The 25,901-nt window shown below is 54.7% G+C and overlaps 1 protein-coding gene across 2 annotated transcripts in view; it reads right to left on the bottom strand.

Annotated features, from left to right (window-relative positions):
* Positions 1-25,901, bottom strand: part of BCL9L (BCL9 like) — a 64,797-nt gene that overhangs the window by 27,116 nt on the left and 11,780 nt on the right. Inside the window, exon 1 of one of the 2 annotated variants that reach the window (XM_064634819.1) lies at positions 20,269-20,387. The exons of the other annotated variant lie outside the window; for it this stretch is intronic. The gene's annotated coding sequence lies outside the window, so the exon portion shown is untranslated. Of the gene's footprint in view, positions 1-20,268; positions 20,388-25,901 lie in introns of those variants that run through there. 2 annotated transcript variants of the gene reach the window in all.

Below are 25,901 nucleotides of genomic sequence, written 5' to 3'. Positions count from 1 at the left end.
CGGAGCCATACAGATAGGAACGCGTCTGCTTCTGTGACAGTGAGCAGGCCCGCACCAGCATGGGGTCTGTTTGCATCCATGCTGGTGTGGGTGTGCCTGTTTAACCGCAGATCCATGGGAATCCGCGCGAGCGTGTTCACGCCGGTACGAACCTGCCTCTGTCCGCGTGTGCGCGTCTGTACCAGTGCGTGGGCGTGAGACAAGGTGGAGGCCTCTCTGCTGGGGGATGTCATGGCAATCCTGCCATGCTTTCTTCTCCGCAGGACACCAGTGCTGCAGGACACAGTCAGGCACCTCTCCTTCTGCAGCCTGGCCCTGCTTGGCCTCAGCATGAATCAGGGAAGTCCTGTCCTGGGAAGTCCTGCCATCCCCAGGCCCTGGCACTGTAATCCAGACAGGGAGCCTACCCTACAGCACAGCAGGGAAGGGAGGACGCTGGTTCTCTCGTTCAATGCTTGGCTCAGCAAATTCAGCAGTCCCACCTCCGGGCACCAGAACCTCACTGCAAAAGCAAGTAAAGCCTGATCTGCATGAGGCCCAGGACACACCATCCTGCTCACATCCAGCTGGGGCTTGCAGGATTTCCTCAAACACTCCACAGAGAGAGACAGGGCAAGGTTGCAGATATGACAGTTTTGGAGCAGAGTGGGCTCTGAGTCTCTAATAGCTCTTTCCAAATATCACAGACATCAGTGGATTCACTCTTCCTACTGCCAAGCCCATTAGCCTCACTCCACATGGGCAAACTCAGGAGACAACAATCATCTTCATGGTCAAATACAAAAGAGGGAATGAGCTGTCAGCTCCCAATGTAGACATATTGTCCAGGAGCAGACCATCCTTCTGAGCATCCTCAGGACACAGTGCTGTCCACCTGCTCTGCCCCAAACACAGCTCATACTCAAACACCTGTTATTCACTGGGGACCATCACAAAGAAGCTCAGCCCTGCCTGCTGGCCCTGCTGACATCACATCACAGGGTGATGTGCATGCATGGCCCCAGGGAGGGAACAAGCAGTGTCCATCCTCCACGTAGTGACAACAGCCCGAGGATCAGAGAGCAGCTAGGTTTTCATCTCTAACTACTTACACAAGAATTATTTCCCTTCCAAACCAAATAAAACTACAGACAAAGCCTCAAACACAGAAGTGTCTGGCTGTACAGGATGGAGCTGTCCCAAGGTGCTCCATTTCTGCCAGTCCCTAACTCCCACGGGGATATGACGGGGAACACCTGCCACAATGCGGCACACATGGTGCTAAGCCTCCTCGTCCAGCACACACACACAGAGCCCACTGGTGGGAAACACTGGGGGGGGCTCTCAAAAGACTGTCCCTGCAGGTGTGGGCCAGTGGAAGGCCACTGTACTGGACTGCTGCACTACTGAAGTGCCATTTGCCTTTTTCCAGAGTGCATTCAAAAGGGAACCTGACAGGTATTAAGGTCAGAGGACAGAAAGTATATACCACCACCATTTTGGTCACAGTTTGCCAAGCTGCCCAGTGCCTTTCACCCCTCTGATGTACTGGAGATAGCCAGCTAGCTCCAAGAACTGTAAGCAAGACTTTCAGTGAAGCCTAAAATGCAGGTACTCCTTCAACTCAGATGACAATGGAAATGGAGAATAGCTTGAAATTCCAGCTCTTCATTTCAGCTTTGGCAGGGAGATGTCCTGGGAAACAGCCTCGGCAGACTGAGTCAACAAAGCTATACTCTATTTCTGACAGAGGAAAAAAACCCCATTGATCCAAGTATTGATTTGCTGCAGGAGTTTGTGTTTGTTTAGAAGTTTGCCCATGGGTCAGACCTTGTTACAAGCGTCTTTTCTGATGATGAGGTTAGAAACAGACTGTGCTAAACTTCAGTCACCTGCCGGGGGAGCAGAATATAAGAGGTGTGGAAGTTAAGTAGTCCCTCAGGGTTGCTTCCCTCCCCCAACTTTAAAAACCATGTTGTTGGGTGGAGGAACACCACAAACAGCTGTAAGGCAGCACCTGCATTTTGAGGAGTGCAGCACAGAGAGGGTGTAAACAGGGGGTTGAAGGCCAGGCAGTTCACTGGAGGTTTCAATCGTGAGGTGGAAAGGATTTAAACAGCAGATCCATTTCAGGATTATTTTCCCCACCCTCTTCTATCAGAAAGAGCAATGGGATTTCAAGATCCCCACGGGTTTGCAATCCAACCAGGAAAGGGCTGGAAAATGACACCAACCAGGGCAAAATGGAACTGACAACTCTTGTTTCCTTCTCTCCAGCATAACCAAAAGCAAACAGGTTAAGTACCAGGATCAAGTAAGCATCCCTAACATAGACAATTTCCAAAAGCACTGCACACAAAAAGTTCCTGTACCAGCTCAGGCCCCCACTGTGCTCCACGTTTGGTGGAAAATAATGGTATCCACTTCATCACCCGGTCACAGGTGCCAGCAAACAACAGGCCACCATGTTCCCTTCCAAACTGTTCTTGCTCTTCTTCTGTCCTGGACATTTGCTGAGTGAATGACCACAAATAAATTTAAGGAAACTGTCAGGCACAGTTATTCCATGAGAGACGCACTCAGGTATTGCTACAGAGCTCTCCTCTTCCCACACCTCCTCAACCCTACAGGCATAAGCTCTTAAGAGATGGGGAAGGGAAGTGATGACAGGCTGAGGATAAGGCACAAATGGATGCAGGAGATGCATCCCCAGCATCCTCCTGACCTCAAAGCTCCCCTTACTGCTCAGCAAACGTGCAGCATCTGTTACCCTCAACTCATTTCCAGCCCCAGAACCTCTGCCAACAAACACCAGATCCCAGCAGCACTTCTCACTTTTCCTCATCTGTTCTGTCCTGCCACCACAGTTCCTGTGTGACCCACAGGCACCTGCGACTGCAACGCTGTCGTGGCTGCCTCCAGCTTTGCGGTACAGCCAGGGCCACCAGCCTTCAGAGAAGAGATGGGGGCAAACCTACGTGTGCACAGACATACCTCTTGGACAGTAACATAGCTATCGTTCCCCCCATGCCTGTATTCCCCATGTGACACATAGCAAAGAGGCTGTCTCACCAGGAGCCTGTGGGTACCTTTACCCACTGTGCTCTCAAGCCTCTTTGGTGCACCTTTCAGTTCCCTTCATTTCAACAGAGCAAAATATTGTGGAGGATTTATTTTGCCTTTTAACATTTCTTAGCCCATCGCATGCTTTCCTGCTAAAACAAAAATCAGTAAATCAGTTTCTCCCCTTCCCTGCTTTTGAAGCCTTGGAAGTATGTCCCACAACTGAGTGGTGATATATGACAGAGGAAGCAGCAAACTAGTTCAGACCAGTGAGGTATCCTCAGCTCCCCGCGTGGCTCGCAGCAGGCAGCCTCATGCAACCCCCCTTGCTGAAGCACGCAGAAGCCAGAGTCAAGCTGGAGCATTTGCTGCAATGTATGCATTTGAAACAGCAAAAATCAACATACAAATTAAGAAAATCTGTCTCTGAAGCCAACCAGCCAATTTGCATCTGAAAACTCCTCTTTTGGAGGAGCTTCTTTTGTTTACAGCTCAGTAAGTTTTATTCCTGTGAGGTGCCACAGGCTCTGGTGCCTGGTGACCAGCTGGGACACAGTGAGATAATACAACCTGTCACGACCTATCATACAGTTCAGACTGGGACATAGGCTTGCCACAAGCAAGGAGCAGAGTAAGTAGTCTTGCATCACACCTGCCTCACCCCCTGCACCATCTCCCCTCCACCCTGGCAACGGTCACAAGGCTTCCCACAGGTGGGGCTACAGAATTTGGATGCATAGGGAGTAAAGATGTCAATGGCCAAACCACAGGCCACAGGGCAGAAAACTACCCCTTGTGGTCCTGTCCTCAGGATACAGGCGTCGTGATCAACCCGACAGTAAGAGGTGCCTGAAACCCGGCCAGCTGCCCATTCAGACTGCCAGCAGAACAGCCAAACACCCCTGCTCCCATCTTCTTGTTGTTGGTTCCCATCTTGTCAGTGGAAGAGACAACTTCAGGGAGCATTTCAACCACCCTCATCTGCGCCATGGCATCCAGGAACACTGGTAAGCACTCAGGAACCTCTCATCTCTTCCTGCTCCCTGAAAGCCAGCCCATTGCCGCCACAGCTTCTGGATGTCAGTGGCCAAAGGAGACTTGATTATCAGTTCCCATCCCTCCAGGCTTGGCCTGCATGGCCTTGGGCAAGACACTTCACCTCTCTTCCCTCTATCTAATTGTCTATAGGAGAGCAGATGCTACCATCAGGCTGCAAAGGCCTCAGCGCAGTGGTCACCACTCCTTCCTCCCAGGCAGCATCACTGTGGGCAGAAGCAAGAAGGCAAAGCCAGGCTTCATCCTGCATCTTCTCCCCCTAGACAGATCCTGAAAATAAAAACCAGCTTCCACTTGTCCCAGCCCCAAGAGAGAAGGAGGCAGAAAGAGGTTTGTTGTCAATACATGAAACTGTCGCTAAGTGAAGAAGAAAAAAAATCTGGGGGGAAGGAGGAGAATGAGGGAGGGGACAAAACCACATTTTTACTTCTGGTGACCAGCCAGCTGACTGACTCAGCCAGTTTGGTCGCCTGCCATACAGATTTAAAAACAAAACCAAGCCTCGGAGAGGGGAGAGAAGGGGATTCAGATGAATGTGCTTTTTTCTTGTGTGTTGAGTAAATCCTAGATCAGCCCAAGATGTGCTTAGGAAAACGGCTTCCCTGCCTCATTGAGCCCAGGGGCTAAGCACAGACCTAAGCACAGGTCTGCCAGTGCCACTGCAGTGTGAGACTCCTGCTAAGGCTCCTGGCAAACCACTGGGTCTGAAAGCCTAAGGGTCCAGGGCAGCCCTCAGAGCTGGTTTCCTCCAGCCACCCCAAGGGTTAGAGACAGCGATCCGGGTGCCCGGGCAGGTGCCTGCTGGGCGGCATGGCCAAGGCAAGGGTGACCTGCTGTATCTGAAGTGTCCTATATCTGCTGGGAAGAGAGCTGTGGGGTGGGTTGCCTGCCACTGCAGCTGCTCTCGAGCTGTGGGCTAGGGCTGTGTGCTGTGGGCAGCTCCCCACCTTCACCAGAGGAATATGCACAGGAGGTGGGAGGAGCATGAAAAAGGTTGTTTTGAAATACCAGCTCCTGTTTTATTTATCTGGATCCCACAGCGCCCATGGCACGGTAGCCACTTGTAACGAGTGCTTTCTGTTCCCAAAGCACTGTACAAACACAAACACGCGCTCCCCACGCCCTTTGCAGCAGTGCAACACCCTGGCATGCTCAGCATGGCACCAGACAGGCAGCGCTCACTGCCCCACACCGACTTGGCATTTCCACACAACTGGATGGTCTCAAAATCGTATGTGAATAAGCAGTACTTGGTACTTTCCAGCTGCAGCAGGCATTACAAACACTAGCTGGTGAAAGAAGCCTCGTGAGCCTCCCACACAGTGATCTCCCATAGAAACTGGCCAGCCTCCCTGGCGATTAATCCCTCACTCACTGCAGGGAGCACAGACAGAATAAGTTACCTAAGGAGCTGATGACAGGTAAGCACAAACCCCGCTCTTATTCCCGTTTCAAGATAGCAGAACCGGGACACAGAAAAACCAAGGCTCTGCCCAAAGCTGCCCCAGCCATCAGCAAGGCTGAGAAGAAAACCTCTGCCCTTTGGTTCCTGGTCCCCAGCATGGACACTAAGACAGTAATGAAATGGGGTCCGTCAGAAGTGCCCCACTAGTCCCGCAGGGGCTCAGAATGGAGATGCAGATGCAAACCCCACAAGTGGGAGGAGCAGGTGCAAGATACTCCGAGGGATTGCTGCAGTAAGACATCCAGGGAGCCCGCTGCTGCCAGCACTGGCTCGTACAGGAAGCAGGCAGACAGACACAAGGACAGCTGCCAAGCAGGACGGGCCCACTGCTGCAGGGTGAGGGGCACTGCTCCCGGACCAGTGGCTGGAGCTCTCCCCAGCCTTCAGCCTGAGGCAAACAGGCCAGCCTCACCTTCAGAGGTGTTTCTGACTTGAGCAGGAGAAGCATGATGTGAGGCTGGGGGCAGGGGAGGGGAGCAACAGGCAGAGGTTTGCAGTGAGCTAAAAGGGGAGATTTAATAACTGTCGGAAAAAATGGCTGCTTTATTGCAGGCAGCTTGTAAACCCTGGAGCCTGAAGGTCTGGGAGTAATTTCTCCCTCCCACGTGCTGGGCTCAGTTTGTACTGGGGGTCAGAGGCCAGTGCTTTTCCAAAGCATTCTGGGACAGATGCCAACTGGAGCAGGCTGCTCCACACTGCTCCTGCAGCAGGGCCTGGGCTGAGAGCAACGAGCTGGAGCGACTGTTAACCCTTCATGGGTGATTCTTCCCTTCCCTCTCTCCTGGCTCCACTGTGGGGAATACAGCTGCTGCAGACCCACCAGGGCCACCTCACACAGGGCAGGGCTGGGGAGGCCACCGGCCTCCCCAGAGGGCCAGCTGGCATTTTGGTGTTGCCCAGGGTCTGTGCTCAGCCATCCGTGTGCCAGCTCAGCCTGCTCCTGACTCGCCAGCGACCAAGTCCTGCCAGCAGGCCTGCTCCAGGAGTTGAATTCCTAGCAGAGGAAAACAACAGTGCCTGGGGTAAAGTCCTGCACCAGCCTTGGCATGGAAGGAACAGCGGCTCACAAGAACACACCCAGCACCACCACAGAAGGGAGAAAAGCCACATACCACTCTCCTTGAGCCCAACACCAGTCCCTGCAGCCCATACACCTGCCTCTGCCATGCCACTTCCCTCCAAGAACCTCGTGGGCACAAAGTCACCAGGGGCACTAACTGGGGCACCTGCAGGAGACAATGCTCCCATGGGCAGGGTCCTGCCAGACTCTTGGCACCCCTTCTCCACTCAAGGGAAGCATGTCCTCCCCAGCAATTTTCTGGGCCTTGGTGCTCCCTCTGCCTCCACTTATCAGTGCTTTCCTCTCATGCCCTGCTGCCTTCCCCTGCTCTCCCACACTGATCTCCTAGGGCAGGCAACAACTGGCCTCCACATGGCACCTTCTGCTTCTCCTTAGCATTGGGTAAACACCAGAACCTACCAGTCTTGTCTCCAGCTGCTGGTGACACTCCTATTCCCTGGTGGGGGCTTTAAAGGCTGCCTGCCAGGGCTCCCTTATCTCCTCCTGGGCTCTGGGACAGGGTCCAGCTGGCTGGGGGAGGCATGGCTTTGCTGTTTCACCCCTGTGATGCAGCAGCCCTGGATCACCTGTGCAGGCAAGAGCAGGGCTTCCTGCAGCACTTCAGCTTCTCCTCCCAGGGATGTGTGCGAGTGTTTCTGGCCTGCAGCCCAGCCCCTCTGCCCCCACCCCACCAAGCATCTGGCAGCACACAAAGAGGAAGGGAGCTCAGTTGTGTTTCTCAGCAGCATCTCTCATCTCCCTCTCAGACACATGCCCCATCTTTCCCTTGCTTCATCTCCTTCGTGCTCAGCGCTGCACCAACGAGGAGGAGAGGCCTGTGACTACTGCCCAGGCAGACAGGAGACCTGAGCACTGAACTCAGGTCTGGCTGTCGGATCTGCTCCAGGCTTTTCCCCTCTGCGCAGCAGCACTGGGTCCAGTTGCTGATGGGTGCACCGGGGCCTTTGATGGTGACACCACAGAGCCTTAGCCCTGCTCGCCATCAGCCACACGCCCTGTCCCGGCCTGGCCCCGCAGCTCCCATCTCTACACCACATCACCCACAGGCACTCAGGTGATTTTGCCAACTCCTCCAGTGCCGTTTACACGGCATTCACAAAGCTCTCCCACTACCACTTCTTCCAATGCCAGGTGCACGCATGGACCACAGCCTTGCTAACCAAACATGGGGCCAGAACCTACTGTCAACTAACTGCCTGCCAAGCAATACTCCTCCACGTAACACCACGCTTCCTCCAAGCTGTCGGGGGGGATCTGGCTGTGCCCTGCACCCCTCCACTGCAAAGATGGCCACAGCGAAGATGATCCCCCTCCCCTCAAACACAGACTTGTGCCTTCTTGTCTAAATGTCTTTGAATCATGCTCACATCTTTTTGATCCAGGTACAAAATGGCAAATTTCCCCACTGGCTTCATTTATCCCATCTTTCCAAGCTCCTGTTTTCATGTCCCACCTGCAATCCCTCCAGCTCCTTCTTCCAAACCTGCCTTTACAGTCAGAGCCGCTGAATCCTCTTTCATCCTCTACCATCTTTTCTGACTAATCCACATACCTCAGCCCTCCTTCTGGGCATTCTCTGAGATCACAGCCCGGCATTGCCTTCATGCTCCCAGCTACTGCTTCACCGGTTTCAGGAAAAAGGAGTTTGCTACGCCCCCCATGCCTTCTTCATTAAATCCTTCCGCTCCATCCCTCCCAGCTCCTCTACTCTCTGAAGAAGTCCCCAGGCTAGAAGCACATGAGATGAAGCCAGGGCATCCTGGCAACTGTCGCCTGGGGGACTGGCTAGGCTTGGGGTAAAGATCTCTCAGGGCTACTGCCACACTTTCTGGTGTCAAACACGTACACACGGGAACCTGGTGCAGCAGAGCAGAGAGGCTGAAGCCACAGAAATGCAGGGTACTTCCTAATGCCAAGGTAGCAGGACTATCGAGCCTGGGAGTTACTCTCAGGAGCCAGAAATCCACAGCCCCACTGCCCTCTGCATCCAAGGAACACATCATCCCACCACTTGGCCAGACCAGAAAGAAACAAACCTTCCATCTCCTGGAAAGGGCCACATGAATACCTGCAATAGTGAACTTTGCCCCCCTTAGCTGCACATAACACATCCAAGCCAGACACTGGACCAAAGCATCCAGCTCTGGCACCAGGGCTGCAGTTCACAGCTGACCTTGCCGCATCTGCTCCAGTCAAACGGCTCCAAGCTTTTTGCCCCAGACTCCACGTCTGCCTTAGGCCCCAGGCACTGGCTGGAGCCCTGCCAAGGAGAGGGCTGCCTGTTTGAATCACGAGCCAGAACCCAGTAAGCATCACCTTTAATAAGCCTTTCTCCTCTATCAGGCACCCTGATTTTTTTCAGCTACAGTCTTGTGAGGCGGAAGGCTGCTTGGAGCCAAGCCAGCACCGGGGAAACCACCATTTCAAGGTCCTGCAAAGGTGCCTGTAAGAGCAGAAGGGAGCTTTGGTCTGGCATGCAGGGGGTGATGCAAAGAGCAGGCTGTTCGCTGGGAAGCTGCTGCTGCTTGCCAGGAGGCGGTGGGGGAGGAGGCAGCAGATGTCCGCAGACAGCATTTGCCGAAAGCCTGCAGCACTCCAGCCCAGTGAGGGGAGGAAGGCAGCCGCTGGTGCCACTGCTGCTGCACTGTAATGGAACAGGACAAACACGACAGAGTCCACCGAGAAAGCTTACGTTGCCTTTCCCTCTGATAACTGCTACTTCAGCGATGGGAAGTGGGAGTCCCAGGACCTCAGCCAGAGGTTGGAGAAAGACCTCAGCACGAATGCTGAGAGACCTCATATAAAGGAGGAAAAATCCCTCTCATGAAAACTGCAAAACCCTTCTTCCCCCAGAAGCAGTTGTGGCTGCAAATCCTGTAGCTGAGGCTGAGCCTGGCTGCGCCACAGCCCATGAGCTGCCTTTATTCCTGGCATAGGCAACAGACGGGCACTCCCAGCCAGAGCCTGGGCAAGCGCCTGAGGATGGATACACAGTAGAAAGAAGAAGAGAGACCAGAAGCTCTGGATGCAGCCTCCCCCTCTGACACTGGAGCCAAAAGGGGACACCCATTTTACCCCCCTCTCTTTGCAAACGGGGGACACAGAACAAGACCACCAGTGCCCTGGCAGGCAGTCAGTGAGACCAATCCCAGCCACGCTGCTTTCGGGGTAAGCACGAGTTGCCGGTGGAGCTCCAAGGCAGCCCACGTGGTTCTCGTTTCCTGCCTCTGGGCAGGGGAGGTTGGTTTCCTCCCCACCCCACAGCAGTAAGGCCGACCAGGGGAGCTTTGCAACCAGCAGCTACCCTGCAACCACCCTTCTCCCATGGGTTTTGTCCTGCACCTGCGATGTGGTGAGCCAAGCAGCGTTTGACAAGTCACAAGCAGCACCTTAGAAAATTGGTCCCTTGGCACTGGGACAGCTGATGGCAGAGAGGATCCTGACCATCGCCAGTGACTACAAGACCCCCTCTCACTCACTCACTGCCCAGGTTGTTCAAAGGAAAACCCCCTCTCACTCACTCACTGCCCAGACTGTTCAAAGGAACTTGAACAGACTCCCAGAAAAATCAGCACTTGCCCATTTCGGACTGAGAGAAACCGACTTCAGCCAGAGGGGTCTTTGGCTCATTGAGCGATACCATCTAAGGGCTTTTCAGATCAAATCAAGCAATTCCTGGGCTCCTCCTACAGCATACTGAGATGCAGTCTGGCACTTGGGGTCCACTTGAGTCCTCTTAAAATAAAAATTAATGGATATGCAAATTAGACAAGGCATTAGACTAGTCTATTGGCCCAGGGCAACGCACAGATTCCTCTCTGTTTGATGCTACAATCCTAACTCCCCCATGCCTCTCCTCCTTCCTGAGCCCAGGGTCAACCAGTAGCCATGGCTCACCAGAGCAGGGAGGACTCCGTGGACACACACCTTGCATACAACAGAGAGCCTGGATGGCACATGTTCTTCTTGAGCTGGGTCCCAGCTCTGCCTTGTCCCCTCCCTGATCATCAGCACATCACGTCTGGTAGGAGCACTGCCAGGCTCTCACCTCAAGCTGAGCCACTTGCCCATGATCTGAGTCAGAGTCTGAGCACATCAACATCTGTGCCCAGTGAGGAGACAAGGAGGTAGCAAGAGAAGTAAGAGCCTGGCTTCCTGGAGCATTTGCTATTGGGATTCTCCTATCGGTTTCCAAGAGAGATCAATGCTCTGCATACCCTCGGCAGCTTTTCCAAAAACACTGCAAACAGCCACCACAGCCCCACACCACACACAGCCAGGAACAGCCACAGATCAAACAGTGAAACAGCAGCCATCCAACATGCTCAGGACCAGGTCTTGGGGGAAGGGCAATGCCAAAAGAGGGACCTCACCTCTCTTCTCTCCCCTTCCAACTAACCAACCACCAGTTACAGCTCCCTCTTCTGCAGTCTTGTTTCAACCTCAGGCTGGGCAAAGCAATTAACCTCTCCATCTGGTTGCACTGAGATGAATACAGATCTCAGCATCACCCTGACAGGCATCAGCAGCCCTAAGTGATGCCAACATCACCCCTTTCCACTGAGAGAGCTCAGAACATGGCACTGCCAGCATCAGCCTGAGAACTAGGAAATCCCAAGGTGGCTGGTTTGCTTCATTGGTGTTAAACCTACCGACTGTGGACCTCCAAGGGCCTCTAGGCTGATGCTAGGAGTGCTGGGGAAAGGACCTATTAACTGCTATTAATAATAGCAGCCTATTATTGCAACAGCATCAGAAAAATGCCCTTAAACTACGGTGCAAAAAAAAAAAAAAAGGAAGACTAAATCCTACTAATACAAGGAATACATTTTAATTATACCATGACTCTGTGAAATTACTTTTGATTAAAAAGCATAATAAACCAAATGATAAACGTGTGCCACCAGTAGCTGAGTCTCCAAATACTCCAAAACCGCAAGGTGGGGTAGGGAGCAGTTCTTACAGGTAAGGTCCTGACCACACGAACAAGTGGAAAAATCACTCTTCTCACTAAAATAACAGATCAGGGCTAAAATTACGTCTTTATCAAAATATTTGGAAATGGCTGGACACTTCTTTGCTGAAGTTCTGCTTTAGGTAAAGTAACTCCTTTTTATCAACAAAACGTTTACAACTTCAACTCATGAAACTGACTTTCAAAGAGCAAAAACAGGTTTGGGTTTTGGAGGGGCTTTTGTTTGCTTTGTCGGTTTTTTTTGAAACAGGCTCCAAAGCACAGATTCTAACACTGAATATTCTGATTTTTTTATTTTTTTTTTTAAAGAGAATGAGGAGCAAAACTTGCATTGAATTCTCCAGCAGAGGCAGGAAGCCTAGGCAGACCATCACTGAACCTCTGACTTGTGGAAATGTTTTGGAAGAAAAGGTGCTACGGACTGAAGCACATCCATGCCCCTGTATTTATCTGTTTCCTCTGGGTTTGTACTGTTCTGACAGCAAAGAGGACAAACAGGGATTGGTATTTTCTTCTGCAGTGTCAGATTCACATGAAACAGGATTCCCCACTGAAAACTAGGAAACTAATTAAAGAGTACAAAAAACATCCACTTCAGCCATTCTAAACCAGATATATGCTGATGGCATCACAGAAATAAATAACAGTAAGGTATTTACTATATTTTCAATAGTCTTCCCAGCAGCTCCCCATGTGTTTTGAGCTCTGAGAATGAGCTGGGATGGAGAAACTCATCACTGCCAACAGGAGAGCCACTCTCGTAATTCTCAGCAGCAGAATGAAGGTGCTTGGCCTCCCCTGTCAAATGCAAACTCAGCTTCTGCACATGAGCCCCGTGAAAGGAAAGGGGACATATTACTGATTTTCTAGGTGGAGGAGGGGATGCAGCCCTGGGGAGGTGCTTTCTCTCCCTCCCAACACAGCAGAAAGCTGGGGATGGGTGGAGCGATGAAAAAAGGGAGAGCAGGGCACAATTCTGGTGCCCACATCCCACTCTTAGTGCTGCCAGGCCTGCACAGGCTGCCAAATCAAATAGCTATCCAGAGCCACGCTCCTGACAAGTTTAACAGGCAAAGCCCTCAAAGCAGAACCAGCGCGAGGCTCCTTCCACTCAGAGCCATCGCTGCCCGCATCTGACGCTCATCCACCACGACTGGCAGCAGCTGATGCCTATGGATCGCACAGAAACCTCAATCCCTCCTGCAGGAGAAGTTCCACAACTCCCCAGGCTGCTGCTTTTTTACAGGCTCCAACCAAGACCCCCATCCCAGTCTCCACAGATGCCCTTTCACCACTGGAAAGGGACCTGGAACACTGAGAGGACATGCAAGGAGGATGGCAAGGACCTTGTACCCTCAGTGCCTCTCCAGGCAGAAGCTGCTTGTCAAGAGATCCATGACATGACTGGTGGGCTCTCCTGAAGGAAACTGGACAAATGCAAGGGCAGACCTTCAGCACCTCACCAAAGGGGAGTTTATCCAAAACAGGGGGCTACTGGCTCCCTTCTCAGCACTATCTTACAAAGGGAAGGCAGGCAAGTCACAGCTTATTTTGTGTCCCAGTTTCTCCTACTGTAACATGGTTTCTAAGCCAAAGGGGCAAATTACACAAGACTATCCCTTATGGGTCAAACACTGTGCTGGCAGCACCTGTATTCGTACATTCCTGTGTCCCCAGCACCCTGCCAAGGCACTGTGCTGTCCCCTGTGATAGGGAGACCACCAGCACAGCACCTGGCAGCAGTCCTTCCCCTGAGCCTTGCGGACCGACGTGCAGCACATCCATGTGGCCTGTGACCACAGTAGAAATAAAATCACCACCATTCAGAAAAACCATAATTAGCAAAGATTGAACAGCCAGTGCTATGCTGGCAGCTGGGAGGGAAGACACAGACCACCACCTCCCTGCAGAAAAGGAGTCACTGCTTCCCTGTGCCCATAGTGCATCCTCTGAGCACCCTGCAGGTCTCACCCCTGCTGTGCCCGCCCTGCCAGAGGCACCGAGCCCGCTTACCCTGATCTCTAGAAAGCATATATACCGCCATATACAAAATCTCTCTTGTCTTCTTTTCCAAACCCATCTCACCCTCTCTCAACTGGGACCCCCTCATAAAAGTAAGAAGAGACAGGCCTTTCCTGGCATTTCCTTTTTGTGAAAAGGCTGTAAAATTTTCCAAGCGTAGCCAAAGCCAGAGCAAAGTTTGTCAGGAGCTCAGCTCGTTAGGCGGCTGCTCAAGGAGCCCCGCGGGAGGCGCAGGCTGCATAATTCAAAACATCTTGGACCCTGGAAAAGAAAATAGAAACCAGGCTGCGAGAAGAAGGGGGGCAGCTCCAGCTCCAGTGTAACCCCTGCTCTGGGAGCGCCCCATCTGCAGAGCTCAAGAGGAGCTCTGGCCCCAGCAGAGGTGCTACGGCCAGCCCAAGTGGAGCTGGCACCAGGCGGAGGAAATTCCAAGCCTGTTGCTTCTGGCAGCCATGCCGGGCCCTGGCTAGGACCTCGGCAACCTGGAAACCGGCTACTCAGCAATTTTCTTGCCATCCAGAGAGCTCGGTCTGAACCACAGTTTCACTTCCCCCTCCCTGCGTCGTAGTCCAAGAAGCAGGGAACACCAGAAGCAAAAAAACATTTGCTCAAAAGCTGTTGTGACCAAGGCCCCTCCAAACTGCTCTGCTCTGGGAGGACAGTTTGGAGCTGCTGCTGTCCCCCCCTTTGCATATGAGGGCAGACAGAGCAGAGGAAACTTGCTTGGACCAGCCCTAGGACTCCCCTGTTCCTTTTGCTCCGTGCCAGAGGAAAGTTCAAACAAGGCTACACAGAGGCAGGACACAGGCAGCTTTCAGCCCAGCCTAACTGCTGTGATTGAGGCTCGTCTGTGGCCGGACCCATTCCGTTCAGGCCCTGTCTAGGCTGATCCTCTGCTGCAGATCAGTACTGGAACAAATCCTGCCAAGGAAGTGGTGAAAGCTCCAGTGCTGCAGGGGTTTCCATAGCCTTGGCCAGCTTGCTGTTGGGAAGAGTCGCACCCAGAGATGCAGCCCTTGCACTCAGTTACTGCCCTTCAGAGCTCGCTGTCCAGCTCCTCACTGCCCTGAGCATGGAGACCTACAGCACAGCTCCTCAGGACCCTTGCAACCACTTTTTCATAAGCCAGCATTCTCTCCCAACTGCAGCCTTTCCCAAGGCCTGAAGCCCAGCACAACAACAGAAAGAAGCAACGGTCATTGCACTCACTGCTGGAGCCCCTGCCCATCCAAAGGGGAGCACAACTGCTCACTATGTGAACCCTGATACACAGCTATTTAGCAGGATCTTTCTTCTAAAGAGTATGTTAAGATTTTATTTTCTATTAGGAAGATTGCAATGCTCCACAGAGGCCTTGCCTGCAGAACCAGGCAACCAGTGCACATCTGATCACAGGTATCAAGCTTTGGGTGGCAAGTCAAGAAAGACCATTCATGAAGCCAACTTCAGCAGGGGACACACTGCAAGCAGAGAGAAACAGGTTCCTTAACTTCAGTCCTTAAGAGAAAGCTCGGTATGGCCCTCAAAACAAGGGTACAGCATTCTGGGAGAGGGGCATTTCTTTGCAGAGTGCATACCAGATGAGGATCATGGTCTCTGTGGAGAACCAGAAGCTCGACTCAGTAGCCAAGGACAAGGGTTTGAGACTCTACTGTAACCACACCAGTTGTCACTTTCTAACTTCAGCTGGGCAAATCCTGGATATGAAATACTTAGGGACTGGAAAGCTCACAGATGCACCAAGCATTGAGGATAATTTACGAGAGGTGCTCCTGACTTCCAGCTTCTTAGAGGACTAGAAAAGCCCACTTATACCTGGAATTGAATAGGAGGCTGAGACCCAGAGAGGCAGAGGAGTAGGAGCAGTGAGCAGGAATTGGGAATCCTGGCTTCTGTCCCTAGCTCTGCCCCATATTCCCTTCCTTTCATTGGTTAAGTCACTTCCTTTCACTCTTCCTCTCAGCCTCTATTTTAAAGGTAAAAAAACTCTAGCCCTTGCTTCTGCATAGTGTTTAAAACCTGTTCTGTGCTGTGACAAGGCAGAAGATTGCTACGGCCAGAGGCTGTGAGACACCCAGCGTGCAGGAGCCACGTTGCTCACACAGACCCCAGCGGAGCCTGGCATTTCCTGTGCTTACATTTTGAGAAGCACGGAGTCTGTAAACAGTCAGTGCCGCGGACCATCTTCTACACAAACCATATCCTGGCCTGTTCCTCTCCTCAGCCACTGCAGTAGCAGCTGAGTGAGGAAAAGGAAAGCTGCTCAGCTGAGCTGTGACAGAAGGAACAGAGCAACCACACACAGCATTGCTCTGGACAGCCCACCTGCAAGGAGGTGTCCCTCAAACCAGTAGCAGCAAGGATGGGGAAAATACAGCAATAGGAGAGGCAGAGTTAAAAGGGAAAAAAACCACAAAATAAAACTGCAAAAAAACAACAGCCCAAACAGCACTCTGAAGAGGCAGGATGGTACAGACGTGCCTGAGGAGCACAGCCCTCCTGCTCCCTAGCAGATCCATCCTGCAGCCTCCCACATACTTTGGGGAGAGAGAAGACCAGTATGCACAGGCAGGAACAAGGAGCACTCTGTGGTTTTGCTTGGTATTTGAGGCCATCTCTCACACAGGAGGAGCTCTGCTTCGCTTTCCAAGTCTTGCCCTCTCTGGCACGGATCACAAACCTGGCTTCTGGCCCAGGACTTGGCTACAGCAGCGCTCCTCACCAAACAGGGTGACGCCCCACCTCTGGGCACAGTGCACAGCCCAGTCCTAAAGCCATCTTGAGGCTATTACCCCAGCATCAGAAGAGGCTCCCCATCATCCCCCAGCTGGGATTCAAGGCATCTTGAGTCGCAGTTGAAAAACCCAACACCCAAACATCGGTCCTGCTCTTGGGGGGAAGAAAAACCCAGTGACCAAAGTGGTGTTTTCTCTAGTGGCTCCAGCTTAAGCTGGCAATCTGCACACACTGGAGAAGTGCTGTCACCCAAAGATGCCAAGGCATAGCTAGCATGTTCCTCTGCCTAGAGCTGCCCAGAAAGACACAGTAGGACAAGGTGCCCAGGTGAAGGCACTGCCCTCCCATCATGGGCACTGGAAAGGGGCTGGAAACCATTGCCTGATGTACTCATCAAGGACACTGGAATACACTTGTGCCCAGACACCAGTAGCTGCCAAAGAACCAGATCATGACTCCAGAAGTGTTGAGCAAGTGGGAACCAGGCTTCATCCCCCTGGCTGTGCCCAGCATGGACATGCATTCAGCAAGAGCAGAACAGGTTTCCCGCTCGTCTCTTCAGGGCACTGCAGCCCATCATTCTCACACTGCTTTCTCCAGTGGAGGGTTGTTGCCTGGCATCAAGGCAACCCTGCCCATTTTGAAGAGGCATGTCTCCAACAGTCCCTCCCATGCCTTGGAAGAGGGGCAGAAGGAACATAAGGTCCGGGCCCAAGCAAGCGAGACTTGGAGCCTCTCAGCCACACCACGTGGTTTGGCTGGTGCTGCCTCCCCAGGAGAGGCTGAGGAAGGGCAAAATACAGCAACAGAAACCATCCCCACCAATCTCCAGTAACAGTTCCTGGGTATCTTCCACTCAGGGCTGCCAGGGGTGGCACTCGCAGAGCAGCGTAGATCGACCCACTGGAAAGCAGCACGCAGCTTTGAAAGAGAAGTTGGGAAGAACTGAGGAATATCTCTGTGTCCACCCTCAACCTCCACACCACACAGAGCTGCTGGAGATGCAAAACTGAGAAGCAAAACAGATGCAATGCTTCCCAGCCCCCTTGCTCCAAGACAGTGATTTTTCCACAGCTTCAGTGCTATGAGAAATCTCCTAGGGTAGTTAAATCTCATGGAGATCAGCTACATAAAGTCAGAATCCACAGCTCCCACCACCCTCTGGAAATTCAGAACCACGTGCAAGATTACCACAAAATGCATTTACCAGTCAACAATTAAGAGCTGAAAGCCGGCCTGTGCCACCCCTAGGAAATGGCTAGACCTGAGCAGATTAAACCCATTGCAGCAGCACATCTGGACCTCCGGGGGACACAGACACATCCTTGATGGCTAAGAACTTTCCCTCTCAGCAGCAGTGAAGCCCAATGCAATCACCTAAGACAGGGCAAAGAAGCAAGAGCTGTTCTGATGTCAATGCTCAATGCTGAACTGGACACTGTACCGACAAGAGGTGGGGCTGGAAGAGACAGAAAACAATCCCAGGACCCATCTTTTACTTGGGACCCTGCAACCAGCTGAAGGCGACCAGAATAACAAAGAGCAACACCTCTATAGTAGTATGAAAGCCACTGGTTGGGACACAGCTGATGCTCCCTGAAGAAGGAACCAAGGACCTCCTTCTCCAGCTACCACTCCCTTCCACATACCTCCACACAGCAAGAGCTGCCAGGAGGGAAAGCACTCACAGCATTCAGCAGGAGAGGACAGCAGCAATGAGATGGAAAAGCAAGGTTTTTTCCCCCCCTAAAACAGTAAGTATGGATGAGACAATGCCAGCTGGGTCAACAACTCGATAGAAAAGTCAAAAGCTGAGTTGAACTTGGACCTCAGAAACTCCAGGCCAGCACAGGCAAGGTCCACAGCTTGTGGGCTGGAGTTAGCCTAGAGCTAAAGTGCAACTCCAGCGCATCCTTGGCAGCTGCCCTGGAGCAGCATAGCCCAGTGAGTTTGGTACATCCAGCTTTGTGATGGCCTGGGAGCTTCATGCAGCAGCCTGTCCCCTCTGTTACACAGTGGCCAGAGAGCCACCTTCCAACAGCAACAGAGTGAGATGCAAAAGGGCTTGAAAGTACAAAACACAACTATTTTACTTTCTTCAACTGAACAACTGTGGTTTCTAGTTTCTAAGTAAGCTTTCCTTCAGCTGCTGCCTATTTATTTCTTTCCCATGGATGGGGTCTGGAAAGAGGAAAGGGACTTTCAGGAGCAGGGAGATATTGTAACACCTACAACACCGCACCACAGAAAACACCACGAAATGGATTTTCAAGGTAATGAAGATGCAGGTCAGGATGGTGGGGAGGGACCAATCACACCATCTGCCCAGCTAAAATGGCAACACACACATTAAAAAACAAACAAAACGGTTCTTAAGCATTTAGGTTGTGAACGCTCTGGAAAAAGTCTCTGATGGAGTCTCTGTTGTAGAGAGAGCACACTGATACACTCATCTTTCCATCAAGGAGAATCACACAACAATGTCAACCTGGAGATTTTTGCACTAGAACCAGCTTTGGGTGTGTATTACATACCCCATACATAATGCTGGTGGCAGCCAGCATTATCGCAGGCACCAGAGTCAAAAGAGGTCTTGCTTCAGCACCATCACAGCCTTGCCATGCGACCTTGGGCAAATCACTTCCTCAGTGACTCACTGTTCTTATATCTCCTGCCACCAAAGTAGCAAAGCAAGGCACACACACATTCCCTATGTGACTGACAGACAGAAGGAGCTGCATGTCATTACTGCGTGCCTGGCATGAAACAGCATTTAGGCAGGGTAAAGAGCGGGAGCCACGTTCGCAGCACGGATCCCGCAGGTCACAAGTGTGCAACTAAGGTTCCTGTAGCACCACTCTGCAGCCAAAGGTGCGTGGTTGTCCCCTGTGCCATGCAGTTGGCAGCCCTTTGCCTGGCACAGCCAGGGCACAACCGTCTGATGCCGCAGCCTGACACCCTGTCATATGGTGCTGCCCCCAAGGCGTGCAGACGCTGCACACAACAACGCAACAGCCTGCCCTGTCATGTAGCATTACTTATGTGTTCAGATATGCATCCTTCTCGCATTTCTATTCCAGCAAGTGGTTGCTAGCAGAGTGGGGCTAGAACAAGTTCACCACCTGCTAAAGACACGTCCCTAATACAACGCAGGGGAGGTTTTGTTACATCGGTTCCTTTCTGCGTGCAAGGAAAACATGTACATGTAGTGTTTCCAGGCCAACCACATGCCTGGTTTACCTCAAGAGGGAACCGAAGCCCATCGAGAAGGACACCGCAAAGAGAAGGGAGACGTCTCCCCTGACACTTAGGATGGGCTCAGACAGGAGCGTTTGTTTAAACACCACGTGAAATGTGGCGAGTTCCAGTCCTCCCTGGGGCTTTAACAGCACCGATACAGCTTGGTGTCTTGCAAAATCCAAAGCAGCTCCGGTAAAACCAGACGCAACGCGACTAAGTTCTTTGCACCTAGAGAGGAGCTCCACTCGAGGCACTTTGGTCCTCGAGGAATCGCCTGCGACCGCAGCAACGAGTGACAGGGACCCGGGAAGAGCGGTTCCCGAGACGAAGAGCGGAGCGGGAAGGGTCCCGCGGACCGGGGGCAACGTCCAAGGCAAGCGGGGGCACTGACAGCACATCCGCAGCCGGCCGGACTCGGGGGGCAGGCCAAGTTATCGCCGCCCTCGGGAGCGGCGGTACGGCAGCTGGCCCGGGGGCTCCGGCTCGGACAGCGGCTCCCGGCGGCCCTCCCGTCCGGATGACAGCCCCGAGGCGGGCTCGGCTGCCTCCGGCTGCGCGGAGCGAGGGGTCGGTGCGGGGGCGGCGCGGAGCCCCAGTCCCCCGGGGCGGAACAATGGGGCGGCGGCCGCCGGGGCCCGGCGGGGCACTCACCTCGGCGGCGGCGGCGGCGGCACGGCTCAGGGCAGGCCGGGCGAGCCCACCGGGACGGCGCGGCGCAGTTCCGCGGGCTGCTGGGGGCCGGCCGGCGGCGCGGAGCCGGCGGCGCGGGCCGCGCTCATGGCTCGGCCGCCCGCCGCGGGGCGCGGGGCCGGGGCCGCTGCCGGCGGCGCCCCCCGCCCCGCCGCGCCGCTCCTTCCGCCGGCCGCGCCGGCGGCTCCAGCCCGCGCCCGCCGGCGGGGGTGGGCGTCCGGCCGCGGGGAGCCCCGGCTGCCCGCCCGGCCCCGGGCCGCGGGCGGCTTCCCCGCGCTGCGGCGGGCGGCCGGGCGCGGGCGGCGGGGAGCGGAGCCGGCGGGCGCGGCGGCCCGGGCGCGGGCGGGGGCGCCGTGGCGAGGGCGAGGCGCTGCGGGCCGAGTGCTCCTTTCTCCGCCGGAGCCTGAATAATCATTTGGAGAAACAGGATCATTCACTTTCCTCCGAGCCGGAGCCAGGCGCTGCCCTGTCAAAATAAAAGCCCCGCGCGCCGATTAACCGCTTCCTGGTCGCGGGCGCCCCGCCGGCCGCCCAGCGGCACCGCCGAGGACCGGCGGCACCGGCTGGGACCGGGACCGGCACCACTGCCGGGAACCTACAGCCCGTCCCGGGCCTCCCGCGGGGAGCGACCGGCGCTCTGCGAGTGGCCATCCAGGTGTCGCACACCCACGCGTCTCACACACATGTACGCGATGGCACACGGGTCCCAGCACCGCCGGGATCTGCAGAACTGCATCACAGACCTCCCAGCTACAGCACAGGGGCTGCTCCTGCTGAGCATCCTTCTGCCCTGCCCTGCTTTATCACCCGAAACACTGTCCCGCAAGCCTCCCGCTCGGACACCCCGCGTATCCTGTTCTCAACCCTCATTTTGCCGGGGAGATCCCACAGTTGACCCCCTCTTTGCCGTGTCTTCCAGAGCCTGTGCAAAATTGGACTTCGATGATCCTTGTGGGTCCGTTCCAACTCAGGATATTCTATGATTCTTACGCACGAGGCACAAGGACTGGCCCCAGCACCTGGGAAGGGCAGCACGTTACTGTCTTTACCAACAAGTTTTCCAGACATTAACCACCCTCCTGCCCTGAGCAACAGCCTCCACGGACGGGAGCTGCACAGCGCACACGCACACCAGGCTATGGAGCCAGCCCGCCCGCTCCTGGGCGATGCCAGCAGCATCCTAGACAGGACGTGTCACCTTCCTGCCTGCAGCGCACCAACCGCCCAGGGGCGGAGCTGGGAGGAGAGGGCTGGAAGCAGGGACCACTTGGCAGCGTCCCCGAGAGTTGCAGAGCTTGAGGGGGATGCGGAGACAAGCGACCAAGCTCCGCTGGCGGGAGGCAGCGGCCGCGGTTGAAAATTAACACACCCTGGCCCCTCTGCTCGCACACGCAGCGCCCGGGCCGGGGCGGAGGAGCCGGCCTGCCCCGGGAGCAGGGCGGTGGGGACGGCGATGGGGGACGGGGGTGTCACCCCATCAGAGCCGGGGCGGCGCGCGGCAGCGCCCCCTGCCGGGCGCGGGGCGAGCTCCCGGCACCGGCGGTACCGGCGGTACCGGGACCCCACGGGCGGGCAAGAGGGGCTGGAGGCGGAGCCCCCCCCACCCTCGTCCCCCACGGGCAGACGCTGCTGCGGCGGGGCCCAGCGAAGAGTGGCGGCGGCGGCGGCCGCCGAGGGAGGGCGGGCGGGCAGGCAGAAGCGCCGGCTGCTTCCAACCCCAACGGAAGGACGCAACATCGGTGTGTGCAGGCGCCTCTTTGATCTCTCGTTTGCAGAAATGCCTGTGGAAAGCACCCGAGGCCAAAGAAGACGGAAGGGACGGGTTGCGGATGATCTGGGTTTTCCCTTGGGGAACCACAGACTGCATGAGTGGGCAGGCACTAGGGACCCCTTTGCATCGAGCATCATTTGCTTACACCAGCCACCCAAGGGGAATGTACCCCTCCAGGGGAGTGGTGAGGCCATACATCTCCCTGCCTCTCTGGTGAGCTCCCAAGTGCCTCATCAGCAAGCAGTGACATATTTTCACACTTTCATCCTCCCCAGTAGCAGCACTGGGCTCATGTCCCTGCAGATGGCATGCACAGGCGCAGTAAACACAGTGCCTAGCCACCACTGTCTGGTACGACAGCTCGGTGGCAGGGGCAGACAGGTAGCTCCTTCCCTCCAGCCAGATGTGGTGCAGAAGGGACACACAGAGCCACCCGTCCTCCAGGTCCTCTGGCTGCCTCTCCCTCCCTGCAACCTCCTGGGCTTTCTACATCACAGCCCCTCACATCTCTCCCAGCCTGTGCACATGAAAGTGGCAAAGCAAGACTGGGAAAGGTCAGCAGGAGGACCAGTTGCTGCCGGCTCAGCACTGAGCCTGTCTTTAATTAACATCTTCTGGGCTAGCTGCTCTCCCTGCACTTGACTCCGACTTCCAGTCTCCCCTTCCCTCCTCTATCATTACACCCACACTAGGAGAGACAGAGAAGGGAGGAGACAGTGAAGCAGAGTCCTTGGAGCTCCTCAAAGCCTCTCTCTGCCAATACCACCACCACCACCACGGCAACAGCTCATCCCAGGAGCTGCCTGGTACAGCAGCACTTTAGCAAGCCCCTAGCCAAGATGCCCAGACTGGCTGTTACACGTCCCTCGCTTGCATGGGGGTTTCATGCCTTTGGGCCACAAAACATACACACAACACACAAAACAAACAAGAGTCTCCCTTCCAAACTAGTCAAGGACCAAGAGGGAGTCATCTGTGACAGTGACTCCAGCCTTCCCTGGGAAGAATTGGGACCAGCCACCCAGAAGCTCCTGACACATTCTACCTCTTTGGGATGCAGAGAATACTGGGTTACAGGGTCAGAATGATCGGATTTGTCCTGTCTTGCTTTTGCCGGTGAGGACATGTGGAGTACACAGAAGCCTGTCCCAAGCCATCTCCAAGGCTCCAGGACTCGTTCATTCCCATTGACTCTCCAGAATACCAGCCCCCAAGCTCAGACCTTCACAAGACCCCTGTGAGCAAGGCCCTCATTATACTTATGAATATGATTAATTAGGTCCAATTAAATATACTGGAATTAACGATGAGACTCACAGTTAGCTGGAGCTGCAAAGCATTTCCCAGTGGGTCACTCCAGTCCCAGACCAATCTGCAGCAGAGGCCCTAGAGATGGAAAAGCCCAGATGAATTGGGCCAAAGGAGACGAGTCTGGGGTTGTGAAATGCCATTTTAGGAGCAGCTCTCTGCTGATCCATGTAGTTACAGACCTGGTGGTAGGTCCAGCATTAAATCCACAGACCTGGTACACATCCTGTGTTCTCCCAGAAAGGCAAAGGTCAAGCAAGAAGATGGAAGAGGCTATGTTACTGCTCCTAAGGTAGACTCTGGCCTAAAAGCATCTTTTCATCTCTTCCCATGCTCCCCTCAGTCCTGCCCATCCCTATGCATACTCCTGGCCACAGTGCCGCCTTCTTCCCCTCAGACACTAACACAGATTCTATCCCACAGCCTCATGAGTCCCTGATGTTCCTCCATCTCCCTTGGACTGTGTTGCAAGGTCTCAATCCCACTTCTGTTTTGATGGTATCACAAAGCCATCACTCAGGGAAAGGGGAAAAAAGTCAACCCACGAGAGGTCCCAGGTCTGTGCCCAGCCCTGCAGCCAGCTGGGGAAGAATGGGTTCCCTCATTTCATGCTCGTTGGAGTTTTAGCAGGGCAGCCGCCAGCAGCAGGCTGCTGCAAGGAGTCTGTGCCACCTCTGCCACCTCTGCAGCTGCCTAGGCAGCCTGTGCTCTTGGCTAGATGGACCTGGACAGAATCAAAAGTGCCCAGTCTGGATTCTCCTTTCAAATGGGATCCCAGCCCATTTCCTAATTAGTCCATTTCCCTATTAACCATCACATCTCCAGCAGACCAAGACTGTTCACCCACTGCAGCCAGAAGAAACTGGCAGGTGCAAAGGCAACACATGAAGCGATGCAGCCAGCCAGCCAGCCACAGTCTCCTGCTCAGCATCCTCATGCCACAGCTGGGCACTGCACCCCCTCCATACACTGGGATTTTCCTTTGCTGCAATCCTAAAGGCAAAACACAGCCTGTGCTGGGATACCGAGGGAGAATTTAATCAAACTGAGACATTCTCTTTCCAAATGAAAATATGCTGCTGCAGCCATAGCACAGCTGACAGACCCTCATCTAGCAAAGACAAACTCCTGACACGGTTCCAGGATTACAAAGACTCCGAGACTTGGGATCCTGGATGCCCTGCTATTGCTGCAATGCCTGATGCACTTATGATGCCTGTACGGGCGCAGACACAATGCAGCTCTTCCAGTCTTCTTCCCTTCTTGTGACCCCTGTATGCCCTAGCGCCAGTCTTATCCTTCCAACACCTCGCTACAGTCCTGGGGAAGTCATCCCAGGTCCACTAGTCCTGATGCTCCTGGAATCCTGGCATGGGAGATGAGCTTCACTCCTACCACAAGTGCCTGGCCTCAGGTGGCCTTTGCTACCTGCTCTAGATGCATTTGGGCTGCTCTGCACGGGGCCCTGGCATGACGGTCCCTGGTCTCGGCACACTGCTACTGTCCAGGGCAGGCCCTGCCAAGGAGCAAACCGAGAAAAGGCTGAGGTTTACTGGCGCTGGAGCTGCGAAGGAGCTGCTGTCCCTGCCACCCGGTAGGGCCAGGAGAGCCGGAGCCCAGCGGGCAGCCTGCGGGGCCGGGCACCGCGCCCGCTGCCGGCAGCGCCCGCGGAGGGGGCGCGAAGGGTTAAATCGTTTAGCGAAGCCACAGCGTGATAAATGAGGCCATCGGCGGAGTCGGCGCCTCCCACCGCCCCCGGGGTCGGGCTGGCAGGAGCGGGCGGGTGGTGGCGGCGGGGACTCTTATCCTGATACGGCGCCTTCCGCCGAGTGCGGGTCTGGAAACACTGAGCAGCGGGACTGGCTCCGCGGCCGCGGCGACACAAAGCACGCAGAGCCCTCGCCCAGAACCCGGGCGGGCGGGAGCCGGGGGTCTCGGCGGGGCTGCGGGGCTCCCCGCCCAGCGCCGGGATCTCCCACCCTGGGCACCCCCGCCAGCCGCGCGGGCAGCGAGGAGTCTCGGCTCTGATGGAACAGGCCGGCGGCTACCGGAGCTCCGTGTCCGCTCCGCCAGCCCGGGGCCCTGGCACGGCAGGGCCCCCTGGCAGCCTCGGCGTGCACAGCACACACACCGTGCACACGTACGTGGGCAAACGCACATCGCAGACGGGCAAAATCTTTGCGCAGATTTGCCCGGGATGGGTGTTGGCGACTGTGCCGGGGCAGACACACGTTCTGCAGGCACGCACGAGCCTGTGCGACCTCAAACAGTAGGAACAGAGCACATGGAGGCCAGCCCTGGATCTATGCTGTAGAGCAAGCACCATCCAATCTGTGGTGCATAGTACCAGGGCATAAAGAGATAGTCAAGGAAGGTGCAAGAACAGCTTTTGCTGTCACCACTACTCCAGTCTTAGGGCAAGGCAGAACTGGGAACGGAGTAACCCCTCCCTTTGATTTATTTACTCAGTGCCTTCATCTCCAGAGGACTGCTGGAAGCTTGGTCACTGCAAACA

This window comes from Pseudopipra pipra, chromosome 23, assembly GCF_036250125.1.
Source record: "Pseudopipra pipra isolate bDixPip1 chromosome 23, bDixPip1.hap1, whole genome shotgun sequence".
Taxonomy (NCBI): domain Eukaryota; kingdom Metazoa; phylum Chordata; class Aves; order Passeriformes; family Pipridae; genus Pseudopipra; species Pseudopipra pipra.
The sequence above is the reverse complement of the archived record's forward strand: the minus strand, read 5'-3'. Positions and strand labels throughout refer to the sequence as shown.